Below are 24,089 nucleotides of genomic sequence, written 5' to 3'. Positions count from 1 at the left end.
AATATAGCAGTGGAAAACTGCTCACTTCATGTCCAGAAAGAAATAGAGAAAGCCAAGAGGGGGCCGGGGTCCCACAATTCCCTCACAGGTATGGCCTCAATGATCTAAAATGTCCCATGAGGTCTCACCTTTTAAAGATTCCAATGTCTCCTAATAGCAAACCCCCAGGGACTAACTTTTAATCTATGGACTTCTGGGGGACACAGAAGGTACAAATAATAATAATATGTAAACACTGGAGAAAAAGGCCTCTTTTTCCTACCATTGTTCAACTTGGGAGATACATAGATAGATAGATAGTTAACAGATAACATACCTTCCTATCTCTGTCTCTGATTATTCTTTAACTTAACTTTACAAATTTTAATACCACCTCTTTAATTTCTATTTATACAAATAAGTTCTTTTTAGCTTAAGTTTCCATAGATGATAGATTGCAAGTGAGAAGAAAGAGCTATTAATAGTTTGGAAGTAAAACTGATTACATGGAAGACTCTGAGAAATGACCAGGTGATTCCAAGGTCCTCTTGTACCTACTCTCTTCACTCTTTCTTTGATGTGTTACAAGTGCTAACATTAAAGCATCATGAGAAACAGACAGGGTATACAGGGAAAGCTAATTTCTCACCTGTGCAACTGTTTATTTTAAAATATCCCAAGTGAGAACCATGAAGAAAACATTTAAATAGACTACTGGGGCCAATGCCACAGGCTGAGCTTCTTTAAGAGAGAGAGCTCTCTGTAGGAGGAGTATACATTGAGGACTACTCTGATGTTCAAAACCTACCAAGAGAGAAAAGGAAACAATTCAGCAGAGGGAGAAATTGAAAAGCAATGTCGTCACAGGAATGCTTTCATTCAATCCTCCTGGGCATTCTTCGGGCAGGTATTCTTCAGAATTATCCCCTCTTGGGCAAGGGATTTGATTATTTACACCCTGCATCAACAAACCATTACGAGTGGCCTTCTCCTAAGAAGAGAGCATTACTTTAGCCAATGTGGTTCTTTCAACCACAGGCAAGTCGCAGAGAGTCCAGGAGAACTGTGAGCCAACAGCATGCACAATAGTCAGAGGAATGGAGGTGTTACATGAGCTCATAATTACGTTGTGAAACTCATTGCCTTTTGCATTATACCACCTATTCTTTTAATTTCTTCTTTGTCACAAACCCTGAGTCCCTTTCCATTTCTTGTGTTATTTTTCTTTGATCAAAACTATCTAGTTTGATAGAATTTTCAAAGAAATGATTCAGATTTGTTAATTGTCTGTGTTCCTTACATTTCCATTCAATGAACATACACTCCCATCTTTATTCTATCTAACAGCTTATTAATTAATATTTTTATATAAGGCAACATTTTCTAGCACATCTTTATATAAGACAATATTTATTTAGAGAATTAGTAATATTCTTACTACTAATTTTGGTACGTGATGACTAAAAATTTTATAAATGAAGCTAAAGTGAGAATTTCTTTAATCTGATATGGAACTTTAAAAGATGAGTCCAAATGTTTTCAAAATGTCCCCTTTTGACATGTGGGGCCTATGTTCCATTTCTTAGAATCCAGCAGGCTTATGACTGCTTCAAAAATAGCATACGATGGAAGTAATATAGTGTGATGGAAGTAATATGTGTCTTCCTTGGATAAGACAGAACAGCTCAAATGGTTTCCTACTGCTTCCTTGGACAATCACTCTGAGGTAAACCAGCCACCCTGTAATAAGTTCAACTACTCAGAGACAACTTTGCCAAAGAGCTCACACTTAACAGTCCAGGTGACACAGGCAGCTGTGTTCCCAGCTGATTGCTAAACAAACTGCTATCCACATGAACATCATTAACTTTAACTTTAAAAACTCAGACAAGTCTTGTGACAACTGTCTTCCTAGGTGACATCTGACTATATCCATTTGAGAAGAACCAAGTAAGAACTCCTATGCTAGTACTTTCCCAATCCCTGACCCACAGAATCATAAGAAAAACAAAATAACTTGTTGTACACAGCTAGACTTTGTGCTGGCATTTTTTGGTGTCCAGGATTAGGCATAGAACAGAATTTGGTGCCAGAAGTGGGATGTTTTTGTAACTAGAACCTGAAATGTGCACTACTGGTTTTGCTGGGAAGATGCAGGAAGGCCCTTGGGGAAACCCTTAGGTTAGGGAAACTCAATCTTGGTGGGATTGAAGGTTGTTGAAGATTTAAGGAAATATAGTATTGAGAGCTAAGTGTGGCCTTGATCCTGACGCCACCATTCCAGGAGACCTGGGCAACATTCTGGAAAGCAGCTCTGGTAGACTCTCAGACAATGGCTAGCAACCCCTGTGTGTGTGTGTGTGTGTTGTGGGAACCTTTGTGGATGCCCCAAAATGATGCTCTATATAACTTCTACATAGGAAAGCTTCCAAATTTGAGCTTTCATTTTGATAACCAGCCATCATCTTTCTATTTAAATTTATTATCTTGAAGTTTTACCCTCAAGGGCCAACATCTGAAAAAATAAATTTTAAAATTATTTATATACTGTATTTTTCTGCTATTAACTCAAACAACTAAAAAGATTTCATGTAAAATTGGGTATAGGAGATATTCTTGACTTTTCTACATTCATGGTAACTTAAAGAAGCTTCATTAAAAATCATAACATTGATTACTCTGTGTGATGTGTGCCTAATATCATAGTGCATAAAAGCAAAATTTCAGAAACTGATTATCTGGGTCCTAATTCAATTTCTGCTCTTCTTAATTGTCTTAGGAAGGGCAAGTCATTTTACCAGTATGTACTTCAGTTTCTTCATTTACAAAGTCAGGATGACAACAGCCACCTGTCTCTGAGTTTTATGAGGATTAAATGAGTAAATACAACAACACTTAGTGCAATGCCTGACTCCTAGAAAGTGCTAAGAGAGTGGCTGTTATTAACCTTAGATCAAGTGTGCACTATGTCCACTCTCTGTGTTAAAAGCTGTAATACATTTCCACATAAAAATGTTTACAACCTCTCTAGGAGATAGGAACAATTTTCACAATATTTCAAGTGACAGACCTGAAGCTCTGAAGATTATCCAACTTGCCCAGTTATTTAACTGTAAATGACAGAGCAAGGTTTTGAACTCAAGTCTGATTTTCAAGTTCATGCTTTACCCCATGAAATGGAATGCTTCCAGTTCCATGCCAAGTACTTTGCAATAGCAAAAAGAAATATTATGCATAGCTTCTGCTCTCGTGGGTCTTAAAACTCCAGGATTCAGTCAGGGCTGCCAGCAAAGTAGTCAGTTTGCTGGATCACTGGAGAGGAGAGAGGAGCAGCCGCAAAGAACTTGGCTCCAACCAAAGTGCTAAATTTTAAATGTTAAAAGAAAGTGGCTGCCCTGGATTTCCCTGAAGAGCAGTGAGCTGTCAGGTGCTGAGACTCCATCAGACAAAGGGCCCAGGTTATCTCCCTGCAGGGATCTGATATTTGACCTCAGTTTGCTTTTATTTTGAAGTTATAATGAAAGTCTGTGATAAGGACTGCCAAAGAAACGTCTGGCATGGAGAGTTGTTTTTCTGGGATAAATTGCAAGACTAGGGAATGAACATGTTTGGTGACCTCTTGAATTAACTTTTCCATTTTAATGGTGTTCGATTGCAAACAGGTTCTCTTCAACCTTGACTTTCCCTATGGCTTTCAGTTCTGTGTTTTCATTTGTGTCCTGGTTGATCCAACAGGTAAGACCAATATCTTTGAAAACTAAAATAATCCACATAAAACCAAAGTTATCTTCTCTGTTTAACTTCCCACCTAGACCTTCCTGTCACTGATATTGTCATTTACTTTATTGTGCAGCCTAAGCACTTTGAAATCACCTTTGCCCTCTCCTGAAGGATCATTACTAGTGCTGTTGAATTTTTCTCATTTCTCTCTTCTCTTTTTCTCTTTTCTGCCCTCCTCTGTCTGTCATCCTCCCCCACAGTTCTCACTCTAGTTCACATCTATACAAACAGACTTAGGTCATGACTATTTCTTATCGAACTCCATCCCTTTACTTCACACCCGTCTACTCCATGTGTCAAAACAAATCTTGAAAATTCCTCTTTAGCATGGAAAGGAAAAATACTAATTTTAGAGCAAAAGAATCCAGTACAGTCTACCTCAACTATAGGTCACAGCCCCCCCATATGATGTGACTAATCTTCAACTCAATCTAGTCATAACAGAATCCCATGGGGCACACTTGTATGGGGAAAAATTTTATAAAACACTTGACATGAACTATTGAAAACTTTCAAAATCCAAAATAGCTAGTAAAGACTGAAAAGGTCACAGACCAGAGGAAATTGGGAAGGTATGACAAATGTCATGCAGTACCCTGGGTTGATTCTGAAATAGTGAGAGGACATGAATGGAAAAAGTAGGGGGAAAAAAGACTGCAGTTCGGTTATGAGTTTCAATGTTACTTTAGAAAAAGTACCATGTAGTAGAAGATGATGATGGAGAAAGCTAGATGGAGTATACAGAAACACTGTACTCTCTGTATAACTTTTTTGTACACTCAAAATATTCCAAAAGAGAACATTGATTTTAAAATGCTTCTTGTGCAAAATCTTTCAATAGAACCTCAGTATTTTTAAGCCATAGGAACAACCCTGTTGACCATGGCTCATTCCTGCTTTCTTCTTATAGGCAGGAAAAGGTACCTCCACTCCCAAAGTTATCCACTTGCTAACCTCTATATCCTGTGAAGATATCACCTTATGGGAAGTGATTAAGTTATGGACCTCAATATGGGGTGATTATCTTGACTTATGTGGGTGGTCCAACAAGTTATACAACCTTGTTAAAAGCAGGAACTTTGGCTGGAAGCAGAAGAGATATGGAAGAAGGGGAATTCTGAAAGATTCCAAGCACAAGAAAGATGTGAGGCAATATTGCTGACTCTGACATGTGCCCTCCCCTCAAGCAAGGATCAGAGAGAGGTGTCTAGAAGCTGAGAGCAGCCCCCCGCTGAGAGCTAACCAGGAGAAAAGGAGCTTGATTCTCCCATTGCAAAGAACTGAATTCTGCTGATAACTTGGCTGATTTGGAAAGGAATTCCTTCCCAGACCATTTGATATGAGCCCAGCATCAATGATCATCTTGATTTTTATCTTTATGAAATCCAGAGCAGAGGAACCAGCCTAGATGACCTAAGACTCTTGCCTACAAAACCATGAGATAATAAATGAGTGATATTACAAGATACAAAACTGGCAGTAATTTCTAAGAGCAGGAGTAGAAAACTAATCCACACTCCTATTCTTGTACACAAATTTGGTCCAACAGAGTCTTATCTATCTTATTTTCAATCTCCCTGTCATTTTTTGATACATGGGGACAGATTGCCTTTCATTGTTTTTCTCTATATGAAAATATCATTTCACAACTTGAGCATAATTCCTTGGAAGGTCATAGTCTTGCCTTTTCCACTGCTATACTGTAGTTACATACAAGTGTGTATGGGGGGGCTGGTATTTACTGCTTAGTGTGGCATTTGAAACTCTCTGCTCTTGCTTGCCTCCATCTGTCCAATTTCAAGCTTTTCACTCACCAGCCTTGGACACAACCTTAGATTTTAATCTATACTTGGTAAATGTTTATTGTATATAAGGCACCAGTGCCAAGCATCTCAAGCATGGTCATTAAATAGCCTGATGATGATGGTGCTGGTGGTGGAGGAGGAAGAAGAAATTACTGGTAGATTTTGAAAAGAGTAAAGAAAAATAATTTGGGGTATGGTAGCTATTAATAAAAAATAGTGGTTGTCAACTTGGTCAATTTGTCTCTAGGGAATATTTAGCAATAACTGGAGGCTTTTTTGTTTTTATTATTGTCATGGTGGAGAGGGGAATTTTCGCTGAAATTTGGTGAGTAGGCCAGGAATGCTGGTCCTCCTATATGACGCAGAGTAGCAGCCACGGGAGAGTAATATCCAACCCAAAATGTCAACAGTGTAGAAAATGAGAAATCCTATTCTAAAATCACACTGTCAATAAGTTTCCTGTTACATTAACTTTTGGAATATAAGCAAGAATTTATGCAATTGAATAATCTACAAATATAATTTCTAGGAAAGCTGTAATTATGCATGAACAATAGCTTTTATTTTATACTTCTATGGCTATCTTTGTCATGACTACATATGTTAATCTTTTAATGCCTCAAATTAAAATCCTTTCTTGAACTATAAATTAGTATAAGAATCTTTGCTTAAATAGATAACCCTAAATAAGAAATTATGTCCACAAAAGCTAAAGGAAAAACAAGTTCTCAGCACGTTATCTAATTAAAGTCAACGTTGCCATCTACTTAACATTCCTATGTGCTGTTTCCATCATTAAAGGCCAGGCTTAAAGTGCACAAATGTTCGCATTCTATCTTGATAATATTTATCTTGTCAAGTTATAAAATATTACTGAAAAGCTGTTTCACGTATACTCAAGTATTTGAGCCTGAGAGAAAATGTTCAAGCCCAGTGAAAGGTCCACTTGCCAGACTCCACTTCACTGGAGGGAAGGTAAGTTTCATCAATTACTGTCTTTCTCTCAAATTTTTCTAAATAATAATTTCTCCTAAATCTTCCCAGACTCCAGTGTACCACTTTTCAAGCTGCCTGAGAGCTTGGACATCTAAAGGAGAAATTTAGTTAAGGTAAAAAATGTAGCTTTCAGGATCAGAAGCTGGTAAACTACTTTCACATCAGAAGATCAATTTAATCGGAAAGAAAAACAAGTCCATCAATGTCCATTCAACTTGCTGTAAAAACCTGAGGGACATTTGATTTCCTCCTGGTCAAATCTGTGTGTTAGATGTTATTTGGATCTTTCAGTTCTTGAAACACTTACTGTCAGATGTACATATAATTGAATTTTGCATTCTTTTTCTTAGGCTATAGGTCTAGTTTTTAAATGTTCCTTAGATTTTTAACTACAGATAAAATTTATTTAAGCAGGAAGGAGATTTGTTTCTTCAATCAATGATATACAGTGATAGCAGAGAATCAGGCCAGTGTTCTGAAAGGAACTAAAACAAGTTTATCAGATTCTGATTTAATGACCCTTGCCTTCTGTTATGGAATTCTGGAAACTTCCATAGTATGGTACCCCATCTGAGCCCATCCATGTTTGTGGGATAACAGTCTGGTGGAAACAAATTTCAGAGACAAATAATGTTATTGACGATTCACACCAAGACCAACTTTAAACAATTCCTATTAAATTTATAAGGATATGTAAGTTCATAACACAGTTTAGGCACTTCTCTTTGATGCAGAAATCTCAACTCTCATGAGTACCAAATATTTGACTGTCCCTTACTCCAGTGAAAATAACCAACTTCCTTTTGTCAAACATTTGCACTTCTTCCTAAGTGTCATACACTGGTGGACAATTTTAACTCTATTTTTCAAATAAAGAAACTGAGGTTACTTAAATTCACCCAGGTCACACAGTAGTTAGAACAAAGTCAAGAGTCAAATTTGGGTGTGCCATGCTCCAAATGGAATAAAGCACTACACAGTGACTGTGAAGCACCAGAGTATCAGCCTCAACACTTAAATCAGGGACATGTGCTGTTTGCCAACCAGCAAGATGGTTTAGAGAAAGAGATTACTTTCAATTTTCTTGCTTTTCCCAAATATAAACTTGAAATCTCATTGGATATTTCAAAAACTGAAGATGTACCATGGAGTAGAGTTTTAGAGCTGTAGACTTTCTTACAATTCAAAGCAGAGACTCCTTGGTTGAAATTCCATGTATGAAATGGATCATAGTCTTCATGATGGGAGTACACCGATGAACACAACAATCAAAGGGTGTGAGGCGCTATCTTTTCGTTTACTTGTCTGTTTGTTGCTTTTGAAACTCTTTATTCTGTGGGGAACAGACATGAACCATGAGTTATCAACTCCTTAGTCATCCAGGCCTGTGTCAAGCATGAGATCCTTTCCCATATAGGGTCAAGTGGCCCTGAACAAATGACTCTATCTCCCCCAATTTCACCACCTTCATTCCCTAGGTGATGACTCTGGCCATAATTTTTGAAGCTATTAATGAAATAATATCCTGAGTATTCACTGTGCATAACTAGAAACAGGGAAGGTGTTTTTAGCAGTGTCTCCTCCCTCTCTATACAGCAGGGTAAGACCTCAGGCTTGTCCAGACCCTTTTGAGCCCAGAAAGTAAGAAGATCCAGCTATCAAGGCTGACAAAGCCTTCTTAAGAAGTTCCAACAAATCCACCCAACTCTCAATAGAGAATCACATTTTAACTCTATCCCTCCTTTATTCTGTCCAAAATAAGTATGTGTTTAAAAGCAAAAATCACAAATGCAAATTCTGACAGACAAATGAATGTGACTTGAAATTATGCAAATGTCAGCAAGGGAGCCAGAGTGGGAGGTGAAGCCCTTCCCCTCCTGGGGCAGCTGTGGCTTAGCTTCCCCTCTATTAAAAGCCAGACCCTGTGGCTTTTCTGCAGGATTCGTAGAACCTCAATTAGTTCCTGATAGATCTGACTATTGAATACTGCAACAGGCTTGGTGCACATCTCCCATCCCTGCTGACGTGTTTATATCAGATGGCAGCCAAGTGCATGGAGGGCTCAGCTAAGAATATCTGGGACTCCACCTCTTCTATTCTCCTCATTGTGTGTTTTTTCAGGAATGCAGAAACTTTGTCAAAACAGCTCCTTGTTTCCCGGCCAGTAAATCCTATCAAGTCCTCTGAACAAAGAGGGAGTCCACATTGTGAAGCAGCCTCTTAGGTGGTCCCAATGATCCTGACCTCTTAGGACTCATATCTTCTCCTACTTCTCTTTAAATGTGAGCCAGACTCACTGCTTTCATCCAATTAATAAAATATGGCAGAAGTGATAGGGTGTCATTGCTGAGTTTAGAGTACAAAAAGGCAGTGGCTTTGTCTAGGGGTGCTTACTCACTTTCTAACTTTGATGAACTCCAACAATCATTTGTGAGCTGCCCTTGAGGAGACCCATATGTCAAAACACTGGGGGAAAGCCTGTGGCCAACAGCCTTCAGGAGAATTGAGGCCCTTGGTCCAGCAGTACAAAAGGAACTGAAACCTTCCAACAGCCACTAAAATGAGCTTGGAAGCAGGTCCTCCCCAAGCCAGCTCTCAGATGAGACCACAGTGCCCACTGACAATTACCTCATGAGAGAGAGATGTGAGTTAGAGGCACTTCAGTCAGCCCTGCTAATTCCTGATCCAGAGAAACTGGGAGATTATATTTGTTATTTCAAGTCCCAGAGTTTTGGGGAAAGTTTTTCCATAAAAATAGAAAACTAATATATTGTACTGTCCCCTGTAAATATTCCCAAGAGCCTAACTAGACAAAACAAAAGAACTACCTTCAAATAAGTGCTTCCTTGCTGCCAGAACACATCTCTGAATAGGAATGAGCATATTGCTGTGATCAAGTCTGACAGGTCTACTTTCTGAGACCGGTCCAATGCAGTAGTGAGGAGTGCACACTTCTGGGTTTACATGTTGAGTCCACTGCTCTCTAACTTCATGACTTTGAGGAAGTTACATAGCACTTCTGTATATCAGGGTCCCTGTATGTGTAATAGGAATGACAATAGTGCCTTCTCCATAGACTATGTTCTGATTTGGGTAATTTATGTTAGTAATCATAGTATGTAACACAGTTCCTATTATACAATATTTAAAAAATAGATTTTTTGCATGAATGACTGGATATGACCTAACCCTTTTATCCATCTAACTGCAACTCACTGCAGGCCATGGTCTATCACTCATGCTGTTACTGCTCTTATTATATCATACTGTGGTATATGTGGAGAGATGGGTAAAAAAATACTTTTAACTACTTGAACAGCAAACAATATTGATCCATGGAAGGTACATTAGTTGCATATTTTTATTTCAATCTTCCTTGGCTATAGAAACATAAATCAGTCATCCTTTCTGATTCTCCTATACACTTAAATTTGAGTAATCTGTGGATTTTATCAAATGTCTAATTTTCTATTTCAATTGCTTTCAACCATCACGAGCAAAATATATATTTTTTCTATCAGTGAAATCAATCAAAATGCATATGCATTTAGTTTCTAGCTAAGATTTTTAGTATTGAGAGTGAACATGAAAACTCCTCAGATGAGAGAAATTATAGATTGCCCAGGTTTAATACCTTTCTGTAAGATAAATTATTAAGGAAGCCTATTGTTCATCACCAGAGAATCCCCATGAATGTACAGCAAAGGTGGCTTTGTGTACTGTGATTTTCATTTCCAAATCTAAAGTGGAGCTGTCACAAACTGTGTCTTCTCCTTCACTTACTTGTCACACTGATTTGTAGTCATTGGCCTACTCATCTCTCTGTTTCTTCTATAGATCAGTGGTTTTCTAAGTGGCATGCGGACTGGCATCATCTCACTGGAGAGTTTCCTGAAACAGGAAAGGACTGAGTCCTACTCCAGACTTAGTGAATCCACGCTTGGGCAAGAACAAGCACTCCATGTTTTGACAAACTCTCCAAATGGTTCATATGCACCTTAAAGTTTGAAAACAACTGCTCTAAATCATAAGTGCTTTAAGAGCAGCACCAGTGGATTATTCAACCTAGTATTTCCAGTGGCCAGTATTTGACCTAATTAGCATTCAGTAAATGTTTCTGAAAGAGTAGGTGCCAAAGCTTTGGCTTTTGAACATTGTATGCATCTTTATGTCTTTTCTGAATCATCTGGGAAGAGAAGATTATGAACTGTCAGGATTCACATGACCGAAAACCAAAGATAAAAACAAAAAGCAAAAGCCTAGAAAAGGCCTGTGACTGGCAAAATCATTCTCCTCCACCTTTAAGCCTCACTCTGAGGCATATCAGCTCTGCAGACCTTTCTAATTGTGCAAAATCAGCTTAAGCCCCTTGTTTTGTGATCCTCCTGTCTGCATCCATGCTTTATTATTTAAGTGACCAGATCCAACTAAACATTGGCCATCTTACTCATTTTTGTTTTTGAAATACCTAGTATACTTTTTACAACATAGCTAATGCAGAAGAAATATTTGTTCATTAGCACTAATTGATGTTATGCCCACGTTCATGCTGAACTAAATCAGGACTGAAATTATTGGCAAAAGTATCCCAGTTAGAATTGGTCCCAAGGATGAAACAGCTTGGCCTTTACATGCCTTTTGTTAGTCCCGAAGAGACCAGAACACAGTCTAAGAAGCAGATTTTCCCCAGCATGTCCCTTCTCCCTGGATATTTTTTCCTCCGTTACTTTCTCCTAACCAGGAGCAGATCTTTGGTTCTATTCCTTTCAAGATCTTGCTCAAACCTGACATCAAAGAGCTGGACTGTCAACTAATACAAAAGCTAGTAAGTTTTAGCTTTTCCTGACATGTTGACCTTTAAAAGTCAAATTTTAAGATCAAAAGCCCTTTGAGAAAGAAATGAATAAAATTGCCATTTTTAAAAATTTTATTAACAAATATTTGTTGAGTACCTAATGCTAGATATTATTTTCGTTGTTTTGTATTGGTTATTGAACACAAGATACATAAAGCCCTGTTAAATTCAGAAGAGGGAGAGAGGGGGCCACAAAGGGGTAGGAAGAGGACAACAACCACATAAAAAATATGTAAAATAATGTATTTGGAGATGATGACATGGATGAAGCCGAGAACAGTGAATGGGACAATAGTGCTGAAAAATGGGTAATAATTGCATTTACTGGTCAGAGCTGAGAATTGTGCCTAAAGAATTCTCACAATACTATTTTACTTTTTCTGAGATCACCTCCTTTATTATTTCATGAGGTCTCCTGACTTCAAATATAATCCATACGCAAATCAATCTAAAATTCAAATTTTCAGCCTAGAGCTCTTTCATGTACCCCAAATATATAAACCCAACTACCTCCTTGGCATCTGTGTTTGGATATCTAATAGGCATTTCCAATTCAATTTATCTAAACCTTCTTCTCTTCCTCTACTCCTATCCCATAAACAAGTGACATTGTCCCAATTAATGGCACCTCCATCCTTTGTTGTTCCTATCAAAGCCCTTAGAGTTCTTCTTAACTTTGTTGTCCCTAATACCTTCCCATCTTATCTGATAATAAATCCTGTCATCTATACCTTCAAAATTTAGCTAGCATCCACACCTCATCTTCACCCTGTGATCCAGGACCCCATTCATTTATTCTTGGATTATCCTAGATGATGTTTAGATTATCATAATTATCCTCTGAGAATAATTTGCTTTGTATAGCAGTGATGAGGACCCTTTTAGAGCTTTCAATGATACAAACAGCCTGCTGCAGCATACATGCCATAGGTTTCCAGCCACTGATCTGTAGCATAACAACCCAAGTAATTCAAGTGCTTCTGAGTCAGGCCATGCTCCTCCTCAAAGCAAGTCCATCATTAGCTTCCAATCTCCTGGCTCTAGAGGCTGAGTGCTTCACTCTGGTCTATGATGCCCTTTGGGATCTGGTCCCATCAATTTCCTAACTCCATCCCTTCCCACTTCCCACCTCACTCATCTTTAGCCAAGCACTAGTTTCTCCTTTGCAGCACTGAGACATTACAGCCACAGTCCTCCCTATCCCAATCCTTAGCTATAATAGCTCCTTTACAAGAACCTCCCTTAAAAGCCCTGGAAAAGTTATAGCTCCAACTCGCAACACTCCCTACTTTCACATTCTCCATAGCACTCATTGTCCTCTGACCTGCTACACTTTTATTTTTACTTTATTACTAATTACACTATCTCCAGACTGTGAGATGCCCGGGGAAAGGACTTTTGTCTGAATTCTTTCCTGCTATATCCTCAGTACTGTCAAGCGAGGAAAACCAAAACGAGTGACATTGGTTCAGGGGCACCATTGTTAGGTCAGGTTTCAAACACATCAACATACAAGTTTAGAACTGGCTGCCTGAGCATGCACACCTAGATGCACACTGGCCTCTGAACTGGCCCAAACTTCACCTTCCAGAATGTTTTCTGATAATATTTGGTGACCACTTATACTACAGATTGCTTCCCCTAAAATGGCAGAGACTGAGACAATTGCCAACCCCTTTCTTCTAAGACCAATTAATTTTTGCTGACAACAGTCATAATTCTTGACAAACAAGTGATAGAGTTCTCAACCCTCCTTGGAGTTTAAGGCTACAAATATAGACAGTTTTATGGAACCACACAGAACATTTTCACAGATATTTGAATTTGTGTTTTCCTGTTTTATAATCCTAATGAGTCCTAAGTGAATGCAGTATTCTTTGTTCTTAAGCATGCTTGTTTCATTCTTCATCAAGAGCACCTAGAAGAGCACATGAAAATAAGAGACCACTTTTACATCTATTGCCCTTGTCGTGTATACTGGAACAAATACTGAGTTAAGAAAGATACATACCGCATATAATTTAATCCTCACACCCACCCCAGGAAGTAGGGCTGTTTCACTCATGGGAAATAGGTTTAAAGAAACACAGTTGACTTATCCAAGTTCATATATCTCCTACCAGTTAAAACTAGAATTTAAATTCATAATCCAGATCTCACGTTGATTTCATTATAGGGTGTGACCATGTTTTCTATTTTCTGTATTTGATGCTATGCCCTGCTGTATTTGATGACTCCCTGACCCTGGACCATCTTGCTCTCCTAGACCAGAAAATTCTTACACATAAATAGCTCACTTGGGAGCACTGAGAGTGTGCCTTTCGTATACAAACCAATCACCTCTGGGCCACTTTGCCTCTGTCTTAAATGCTCTGGGCCAAGTACCAAACAACTAGAGGCAGATCCTAAAACTCAGAGTTTACTAAAGTTATTCGCAGTCACCAATCTTAAGCCAGCTTACCCTGCCTCTCTCTGTCCTCCCCACAGAAACCAGAGTACGGGCTCCTTCACCTTCCAGTGACGTGACGTGGTGCTGCCCAGGAGGCCCATGTGACATGAAAGGCATCCACTTTTTGAGAAATGTGAATAACAAACTCTCTGTTTAATAGCAATCATCTGCTGATTAGTTATCCTCACCACCATGCCTGAATAATAATAAAACCTATATTTAAGACCATGCCTGGATGATAAAGGGTACCCAAATTTGATTTCAAAAGGAAGATTCAAGTAACTGAGAAGAAAGAGACTACATTTCAAATACACACTTAATTTGTTCCTGGTAAGAGAGACATCTGGGGAAGTTTTGGGAGCCCAGTCATAGGAACATTAGACTTCAAGAAGGTGAAAGTGGGGGAAAGATGGGACACATCCAAAGCATGCTTCACAAAGTCATGGACATACAAGAGAAGGGAAGAGTATATTGCATTCACCTAGGGCACACTGATACGCTATATTCGACATTTTCCATTATCTTAGTAAATCCCCACAAGAACCCTGAGAAACTTATATTATGATTGCCATTTTATAAAAACTTAAAGTAGAAATCTGAAAACTTACTGTGGTGGTTAACTGATTGTGTCAACTTGAGTAAGAAACGCCAGCAGAGATAGATCTGGTTTCTGCGGTGATGTTTTCCCTTCCTCTCCTCTGAGGCCCCAAAACTACAGCTGAGCTCTTAATCTTATTAGTGATAGGATTAATTTAAATTTTGCTCTCTTTTAATTTTCTTTGTCTTTTAAAAATGAACTTCTACTCATTTATTTGTCTCAGAGTTTACTGGGTGTCTTTTCCTCAAGAAATTTAAAACTTATTCCACATCTCAGTCCTTTCTGCCTTTATGGTCTTCATTCTCTCAGTTAACAGACCCAAGCACATACACTGTGCTGTTGAATTGACATAGTTAGAATAGGAACTATCCTAAAAGAACGTACCTTTTGACAAATTGCATTGAAGTGATTGATTGGCTCATTTAAGAAGATCCTGTCACCACCATCCTTCCAAATTTAGAAAAAACTGAGTAGTTTAACATAAAACTATTTCCTGTGTTCAGCCTCCTTATCTGCAGCCTACAAACTACTTTCATTTGAAGACATTCGCCTGCTCTGTTACCAGAGGAATTAGCAAGAGAATTGACTTTCTAGCATTCAATAAATTGATAGGGACATAAACACAATAAGGTTTGAAGTACAAGAAACAGGAGGGATTCATATGTATATTCAGGGTAAAACCTACTCTACAATCTCAATGCACCAGCCATTTGATCAATCTGGTCTTGCTGTCTAGGAGTAGCTGCATCTCAGGGAAGGAGTGACCCCAGGCAAGGTCACTAGTATTCAGTCACACTACCCTTATCTCTTTAAAGGGTGTGATGGCCACTACCTCACAAGGTTCTTGCTAGAAACAAATAGAATGCCATCAAGTATGCAGTATTGTGCCTTCCCACAGCACTCTTCCATGATTGTTAACAGAGTGGACCAGGAAATTATTCTGCCCAACTTAAAGTTACAGCTCAGCTACCACAAACTGTGTGAGGAGCAATTTTCTCAACCGAGCTGTGCTTTTCTGTGCATAGTTTCCCTACAAGGAAAATGAGGAGAAATATAATGATTATCTCATAGAATCGCTATGACTAAAAGAGTTATTGCACATAAAACACTCTGACCAGCAATGGACCTACTAGACCTCTATACTTTTTGACATTATTAACTAAAATTTAATTCACATAACATAAAGTTTATTATTTTAAAGCCTTAAATTCAGGGCTTTTTAGCATATGCACAATATTATGTAACTGTCATTACTATCTGACCAGAATATGTTCATCAATTTCAAAAAAGCCAGAGCAATTGACTAGCTCCTCCAGGAAAGCTCATTGTCCTTCCAAACATAGAGAAAACTAAGTGGTTTATGTAAAACTGCTTCCTCTTACAGGGTATTAATCAGCAGTCAAGAAAACTGCTCCTCACTCCCAATTCCTTTCTCTGTCCAGCCTGTTGCAACAAATAATCTACTTTCTGGTTTTATGAATTTCCTTATTCAGATATTTAATATAGATAGAATCAAATAACATGTGGCATTTTGTGTCTGGTTTCTATCACTTAGGATAAAGGTTTGAAGCCATGGTGCAGCATGAAACAGTACTTCATTTGTTTTTATGGCTGAATAATACTCCATTCACTCACAGTTGTTCATTTATCAATTGATGGAAATTTACACTGTGTCTGCTTTAGCTATTCTTTCTTTCTCCCACAAAATGATCATTTTATCATTATGAAAAATCAATTGACTATAAATATAAGGACTTATTTCTGGACTCTTGATTATATTACATTGATTACATTGATATATCTATTTGTCTGACACTAATCATACTCTCTTAATTACTGGAGTTTATTGTAGTTTTAAAGTTTGAAAATGCAAATTCTCTAACTTTGTTCTTTTTCAACATAATTTTGTATAATCCAGTCCCTTACAACATCATAAGGCTTTTAGAATCAGCTTGCTCATTTCTTCAAGCAATGCAATTGCAGTTTTGTTGTTGTTGTTCTTGTTGTTGCTTTTTGGAACCCAAAATCGAACTTGGGACCTTGTGTTTGTGAGGCAGGTGGTGGAACCACTGAGCTAAATCCCAATCCCTGATGTCTTCCAACACTGTTTTTACTTTTGTAGGTCCTTTGTATTTCTACATAATTTTTAAATTTCAATATCCAAGTCTTCATTTATTGCAAGTATACCTAGACTGGAATTTTTATATATACCTTGTGTTTTCTAATCCTGCTAAATTCAAATACAAGTTCTGGGGGCTCCTTGAGATTTCTTAGTATTTTCTCTGTAGATGATCATTTCATCTACATATAAAGATTTTACTTCTACCTTGCCAATCCTATCCTAATTGTGTCATTTTATTGCCAGACTATTTTGTTTTGGGCCTATGTTTCAAAGTTTAATAGACAGATGAAGAGTAGGCATACCTGCCCTTGTTCCCCACCTTTAAGGAGAAAGCATTGTATCTTCTCCATTCATATAAGGCATTTTTGCTGGAAGTATGGAGTACATGGCTTATCTGTTGAGAAGGTTCTGTTCTACTACTTCTAGTCTCCTGATAGCTTTTACCATGAACAGCTGTAGAATTTAGTCCAATACTTTTTCTCCAACTAGTGACAGGATCATATGGCGTTTTCCTTTCCTCTTTTAAAATGATGACTTGGGGGTGGATCTTCCCATGCTGAAACAACACTGCCATCCTATAACAAAACCACTTTCTACACACTGCCAGATGTGACTTCTAATAGTTTGTTTTGTTAAAAAAAGTTCTATCTATGTTCATACTTTCTTCTTCTATTATCTTTATCAAGTTTTAGGATTAGTACAATATTGATTTCCTAAAATGAGGGGAGAAGTGTTCCCTTTTTTTTCTGCTTTAAATGTTTGATATAATTTATCAGTTAAAATGTATATGAGTCTGTTGTGGTCATATAAGCAGGTTTTCAAGCTAGGAATATACTTTCTTTAATAGGTGCTATTCAAATTTCATATTTCCTCCAGAGTCAGTTTCATTAATTTTTCTTCCAAGGTATTTCTTAGAAGTTGTCAAACTTATTTCAAAACAGATTTTTGAAATATGCTTTCTATATCCCTTTAAATTCTGTAAAATCTGTGGTAATGTCTTCTAGATCTTGATATTGTAATTTTTAAAATGTGTAATTTTGATATTGTGTAATAGGAAGAAAAGGTATAAAGGAGTAGGGGAAGTGGAAGGAGTAGAGAAAAAGAAAGAAGGGAAAAGAAAAAAATATGAGAAAAGGAAAAAAATGGAAACAAAGTCTTTGCATATAGGGAAGGGTGGCCAAGGGAAGGGGAAAAAAATAAGAACCAAGATACTCATGTAAAGGTACAAGATCTCAATGATGAATATAATTATTTTATACCTAAAATGTACCAATAAATTTAATGGAAAAAAAAAAAATAAGAATTCAGATGAGTAGTGTAAAATGTTTTGTAGACTTGATGTCACATAATACTGCTACAGAAACCCTTTTCTTTTCTGTTTGCTCTTTTAGAAAAGAACAACTAAAAGAAGTTGTAAATCTTTAAGTCAATTAAAAGGATATCACTTTGCGTAATGCTTTCTTCTATCCATTTAAAATAACCATGGATCTGCAGATTTTAGCAGCCAAAGTGCTTGCTAAGAAATCTTTGATTTTATTCATTCACAATTATCATTGATTACATGGGTTTAAGATAGACAAAAATCAATGAGAAGTAGTCCAAGCTAATGTTTTAATAAAAAATAAACTATTAAAAAAATCAATGGAAATCAATGTGGCTATTCCTCAAAGAGTTAAAACTAGAAATTTCATTTGATCCGGCTATCCCCTTTCTAGGTATCTTCCTGGAAGAGTTAAGGATATCATATTAGAGTGATACATGCATACCCAAGTTTATAGCAGAACAATTCATAATAGGTAAATTTGGGAAGCTCCCAAATTAGCCAGTCCAAATTAGCAGCCAATTTAGCAGTTCATCAACAGATGAACTAATAAAGAAAATGTGGTATTTACACATAGGGAGAACTAGCCTGCCATAAAAAATGATAACCACAAGTCGTTTGTAGGAAAATGGATTCACCTTGAGACCATAATGTTAAGAGAAATAAATTAGACACACATTAAATATCACATGGTTTCTCTTATATAAAAAACTCAAAGTATAAATAAGGAGAAAAATAAAAGTTAGATAATAAGAAGGGGATCAAGAGAAAAAAGGAAGGGGAAGGAGAGGAGGTAAAGTGAATGAAAAAAGATTAAGGTGTGTTATATACATGGATCACCTCCACAAAAAAAATGTAAACATTATGTACATCAAACATGTACTAATGTAAAAGAAAAAAGAGAAAAAAATATTTACAGTAATGACTTCCACTTTAGAGCTTCTGAAATGTTTAGAAGTAGAAAAATGATATAAAAATACCTAAAAGATTCAATTGATGTATATTGGTATAAAATATGTGATTTTTTTTTCCAGCATGGGAGACTGAACTCAGGATCCTGCACTTGGCAGGCAGGCACAGCGCCACTGAGCTACATCCCCCATCCCTATGTGACTTTTTTGTATATGGTTCTTCAATCCAGTAAAAATTGTAAATGCACTTGTAGCTTTTAATCATAGACCATTTGGAGTTTCACATAAGTAAAATTCTTAAAGAATAATATGTGCATAATAGAAGTTTTAATTATTATATTCCAAATAATATAGCTCTTATTTTCTTACCTTATTCCCTAAGAATTTCAGTAAAAATTTGGACAGAGAAAGTGAGAGCAAATTCCTTATTCTCCCACAATCTCAATATTCAATAAAATGTTTCCTAAAATGTTTTTTGTTGTTTTGAACACTTAACACAGTAAAGAACTTTCCTCAAGTTTCTAGTTACTTGAGTGGTTTGATTTTGATTTTTATTTTAGTTATGGGATTGTGAACTTTATCAAATAATTTTTCTACAAGTTTTGAAATGTTCTTGCAGTTTTTCTCTTTGTGTCTTAATTTGGTAGATTATCAACTTGTATATGTTACACAAATTATTGCACAAATTTATCAATTGGTAAATGTTACACAAAATGTTCATTCTTACAATAAATCTTTGTGAAATTTTGTTTAAAAATTTATACTGATTCATAAAAGAATTTGTAATTGTTTTACTTTTTGTTTCTCTGGAAGATTTTATGTGTAATTGGTGTTATTTTTATTTTTTAAATGTAGAAAATTTGACCAGTAAATTCATCTCAATGATATTAAATTCTCTATGTAGATTTTTGGACCACTCATATATTCTATATTGTCTCACTCAGGTTTTGTTATTTCAAAGAATTTGTCAACATCAGCTAAAATTTTAAGTTGATTTGCATTCATTTATTTTTATTATTCTCTAAATATATGTAAAATACATTGGTCATATTACCTTCTCAATTTTCTTGATAAGCGTTATGTGAATTGTACCAATTCCTTCTTTCAAGCATGCCATAGTCTGTTTTTATGCATCACCTCTACAGTATATTTGTCTCTTTTTATTGATTTCTTTCACTTAATATTTTTCTCTATATACTCTTTTATTTTAATTTTATTTCTCTACCTTGATCTATATATTAAATTATGAAAACCACATCTTTTAGAAATCACTTTACTTTCCATTGTATTTTTTCCTTAATCTATAACATTTAAAAATGTTTAGTTTAATTTGCATAATTTTTGGAATTGTTACAGATTCATTTTTGTTATTTATTTTATTTTAGAGTCACTGTTGTCAGAGAATATACTCTGCAAAATTTCACTCCTTTGAAAGTTCTTGAAATTGCTTTATGGTTGAATTATGCTAAATAGTGTTTAAAATTCCATAGGGATAAGACAACATGTGTTCCTCAGTTCTGCAAACTGTCTGTAATTTTAAATTTGTCTACTTGTTCTACCAAGTAAAAATGGGAAGACCTGTATTAAAGTTTACTATTATGATTGTATGTTTGTCTACTTTTAAATCTACTTCTGCTTCATTTATTCAGAGACTTTAAAGTTTTTATACATTCCTGATGGGCTGGTGGTTTCATCAATGTGGACTATTAACTTGTCTCTCACTAGAGTAAGGGAGTATCACATACTTAATTTCATAAAGCCATCTTTATCAGACATTGACATAGTTACATTAACACATTTTTAGTTAGTGTGAAGTCTGTATCACTTTTCATCCTCTTGCTTTGAACCATTTAACATCCTTATATTTAAGGTGCATGTCTTCTAAGTGGAGCAGAGTAAATTAGCTTTTTGTTATTTCATGGTGACAAACTTGTCTTTTAATTGAATACTTTGTTTCATTTAATATAATTTCTGATACATTAGGGTTTATTTTTATAACTTTAGTAGTTCTTTCTATTAATCTCAATATTAATATTAGATTATCTTTGGTTTCTTACCTTATTTTGGAATAGCTAATTATTTTTGTTAATGCACTATTCTCCCTATTTACTTGTCTATCATAAACTGTTTAACCTGTTTTGGGGCTTTGTTAGCTATAGCTACGTGGATGGAGTGTTAATCTGATGGGATTTGGGATTCATCCCTGGCATTGGTGGTGCACATTTCTGAGTCTGTCTTGGCAGGTCATGAAGCTGTCATGAGGCGTATGTATGAGGCCTATGTGTGGGCTTCCTCTAGAACAGTTCTCCTTCTCTGCTTCCCAGCCAACATGAAATAACCATCTTTATTAGCCCATGTCCTTATGCCACAATATTTACACCTTGGAGCCAGCTTACCAGACACTAACTCTGAAACCATGAGCCAGATTAAACTTCTTCTTTAAGAGTTGAAGGTGTTCAGTATTGTGTTCCAGGGGCCAAGAAACTGAGTAATACATTAAACTACACAGTTTATACACATCCTTAATAAAATGTAAATAAGATTGATATTTTTCTTCTTTAAGGAAGGTGCAAAATGTTAAAATACTTATGTCAATTCAAAATATTGTAATTCCATATATTTCCTACATTTGCTACATTCAGTGTTATAATTGCATATTTTAATTATATATGTAAAAACTCATAATAAATTCTGATTTTTGTTTTATACAGTCAAAATCCATTTAGATTAACTCATATGTTTAAGTTCACAATTGTTTCTTATATTGCTTGTTTCTATATGGTAAAATTTTTCTTTGTCTGAAGAATTTTCTTTAGTGTTTTAGGAGATTTACTGATGCTCTCTGATAATGTTGATTTTAAAATATTTTGATTTAATTTTCATTAAAAGTGACTATTTATACACAGAATTCTAACTTTCCAATTCTTTCCATTAATTGTTTTGAAACTATCACTACATTGTTAGCATCACCTTTTATTTTTTCTTTTTTGAGAACAACCTTTTCTCCTTAATGTTCCCTCATCAGGGGTAATTAAATGTTTTTTTTAGATTTTTGAAGATTTTCTTCTTGAATTTCAGTGTTATTATGTTTTCCTATTTAGGTTTGTAGAAATTCTTCAATCTGTAGATTAGTTTTTCCTTAGTTTTAGAAAATGCTTACCCTTTTATATCTTCAGTTGTTATGTCGTTAATCCTCCTGAGATATCAATTACATGTATATTCCTTACAGTTTTAAACTCCTCTACTTTCACCCTTCCCTTCTGTCTCTCTGTGTTTTACACTATTTTGCTGTACATTCTTTGTTGATCTACTTCTTTCTCTCCAGGTATATCTACTCTTCTATATAAGCCATCTGTTCAGTTCTTTTTAAACATTTTTTTATTGGTACATTTTAGGTATACAATACAATTGCATTCATCATTGGGAGCGTGTACCTTTACATGATGTATCTTGGTTCTTATTTTTTCCCATTCCCCTGTCTGTTGCTGTTCAGTTCTTAATAGTAATTAACATTTTTCTTCATTGGATGTTTTGCTTTCTGGTACCAGGGATCGAACTTGGGTCCTTGAGCTTGAACAGCAGGCAGCGACACCACTGAGCTAAATCCCCGGCCCTTGCTTTTGTTTTTAACCTATGATTTTCTCCATAAAACTTTGGTCCAATTTTATATTACTTTGAACACATTAAATTATTCTTTTTCTAGCATCTCTTGATTTTTAATCAGCTTATCATATCTCATGATGTGCTTGGTGATTGTTTTTCATTATACTTTTCTAACAAATGAGGATCCATTTCTAATTATTCCACAGTTCCATTCTCAATATGAAACCCAGTACTTTGGGCCAAGTCACCATTGCCTTCCACTTCCAGAAAACTTCCTTGGAGGTTTGGTCCAAATGGTCAGCAGGTCCCTCCACAGTCTCCATGACAGGAGACTTCTAGTACATATAATCCTGAAATACATGACTGACTACTGAAGGGAGAAACACAAAAGAATTGGTAGTTGTTGTCCAAAGATTGAGTTATGAAATACACAGCCCTTTCATAATTGCTCTGTGGCCCGTGATAGATGGCTTTTTTAAACACATCTATGTGTAAAGGGCAATCATTACTCAGTCATATTGAAATGAAAAGAAGCATCCAACATGTTCTGAAATGCAAGGGTTTTTTTTTTCACATATATGACTTAATTATTTTGAACTCTTTCTTTCTTTCTTTCTTTCTTTCTTTCTTTCTTTCTTTCTTTCTTTCTCTTTTGTAGCGGGATGAAACTCAGGACCTTGCGCTTGCAAGGCAGGCATAACGCCACTGAGCTAAATCCCATGTCCCTCACCCATTGTTTCTTAAGGTTGGAGATTTTCCTTTTATCCTGAGGACATTTATATTGATTTGATTAGAATCCCTAATAAGTCATTTTGAACTAATGTAATTTTTTCAAATTAGAATTATACAAGTCAATTTTAACTTTCTGAGAGTATGTAGAGTATTTGAGTAAAATAAATACATATTTTATAATTCTTCAAATATATATGAACCAAGATGTTTCTTTTTTGACAACAGATTAATTTGTTCCCATCAAATTACAAACCTATGTCCTATTTATATTCTTCTCTTAGAGTGGTTTTTCAAAGACTCTTTACTAATATAGAAAGAATTGCTGCTCCAAAGTGACAAGCTATTTTCTCTGGAGTTAGAATAGTACCCTTTTAGACTTCGATCATATAGCTTCTGGTGAAAAGGGTTTTGAACCTTAGCAAAATTTCTTTACTTCAGACCTCTGTAAATGCTACTTATTTTTATGCCTACCTTTTTGACCATAACAGTCAACAAATCATTGTTTCAGAGTGATTAATCCAGGAGCCATGAGCAGAGTGAAATGTGAGGTCTGTTGTAATGAAATGTACTGAAACGGAAAAATCTATTGTAATCATTTTGACACAGGCCTGAACTGGAATAGAAGAATGAACTAAAGTCATTCTGAAAATTAAGAGACAAGACTCAGTAGCTTTTATCTCCAAGAATCAGATATGATACACTTAGACGTGAACTTCATAGGCCTAAGTGTCTGGCAGGCGTAGTGTAGTATGGGTCCAGCTCATCCTTGTGTCCTCAGTGACTAGTACAAGCCTGGCACTGAATATGATGCTAAGGAATGCTAGGTGAGTTTATTTATGAATCATTTAAATGAAAATGTAAATGATCACATCATTACAAATCTTTAATTGGAAATTTCTAATGTTAAGTTTCGATGAAAATGTTGATACAAATTTTGT

The sequence above is a fragment of the Heterocephalus glaber genome, unplaced genomic scaffold, assembly GCF_053883595.1.
Source record: "Heterocephalus glaber isolate CG9 unplaced genomic scaffold, H.glaber_assembly_v1.0 deba00000347, whole genome shotgun sequence".
Lineage (NCBI taxonomy): Eukaryota > Metazoa > Chordata > Mammalia > Rodentia > Bathyergidae > Heterocephalus > Heterocephalus glaber.
The sequence above is the reverse complement of the archived record's forward strand: the minus strand, read 5'-3'. Positions refer to the sequence as shown.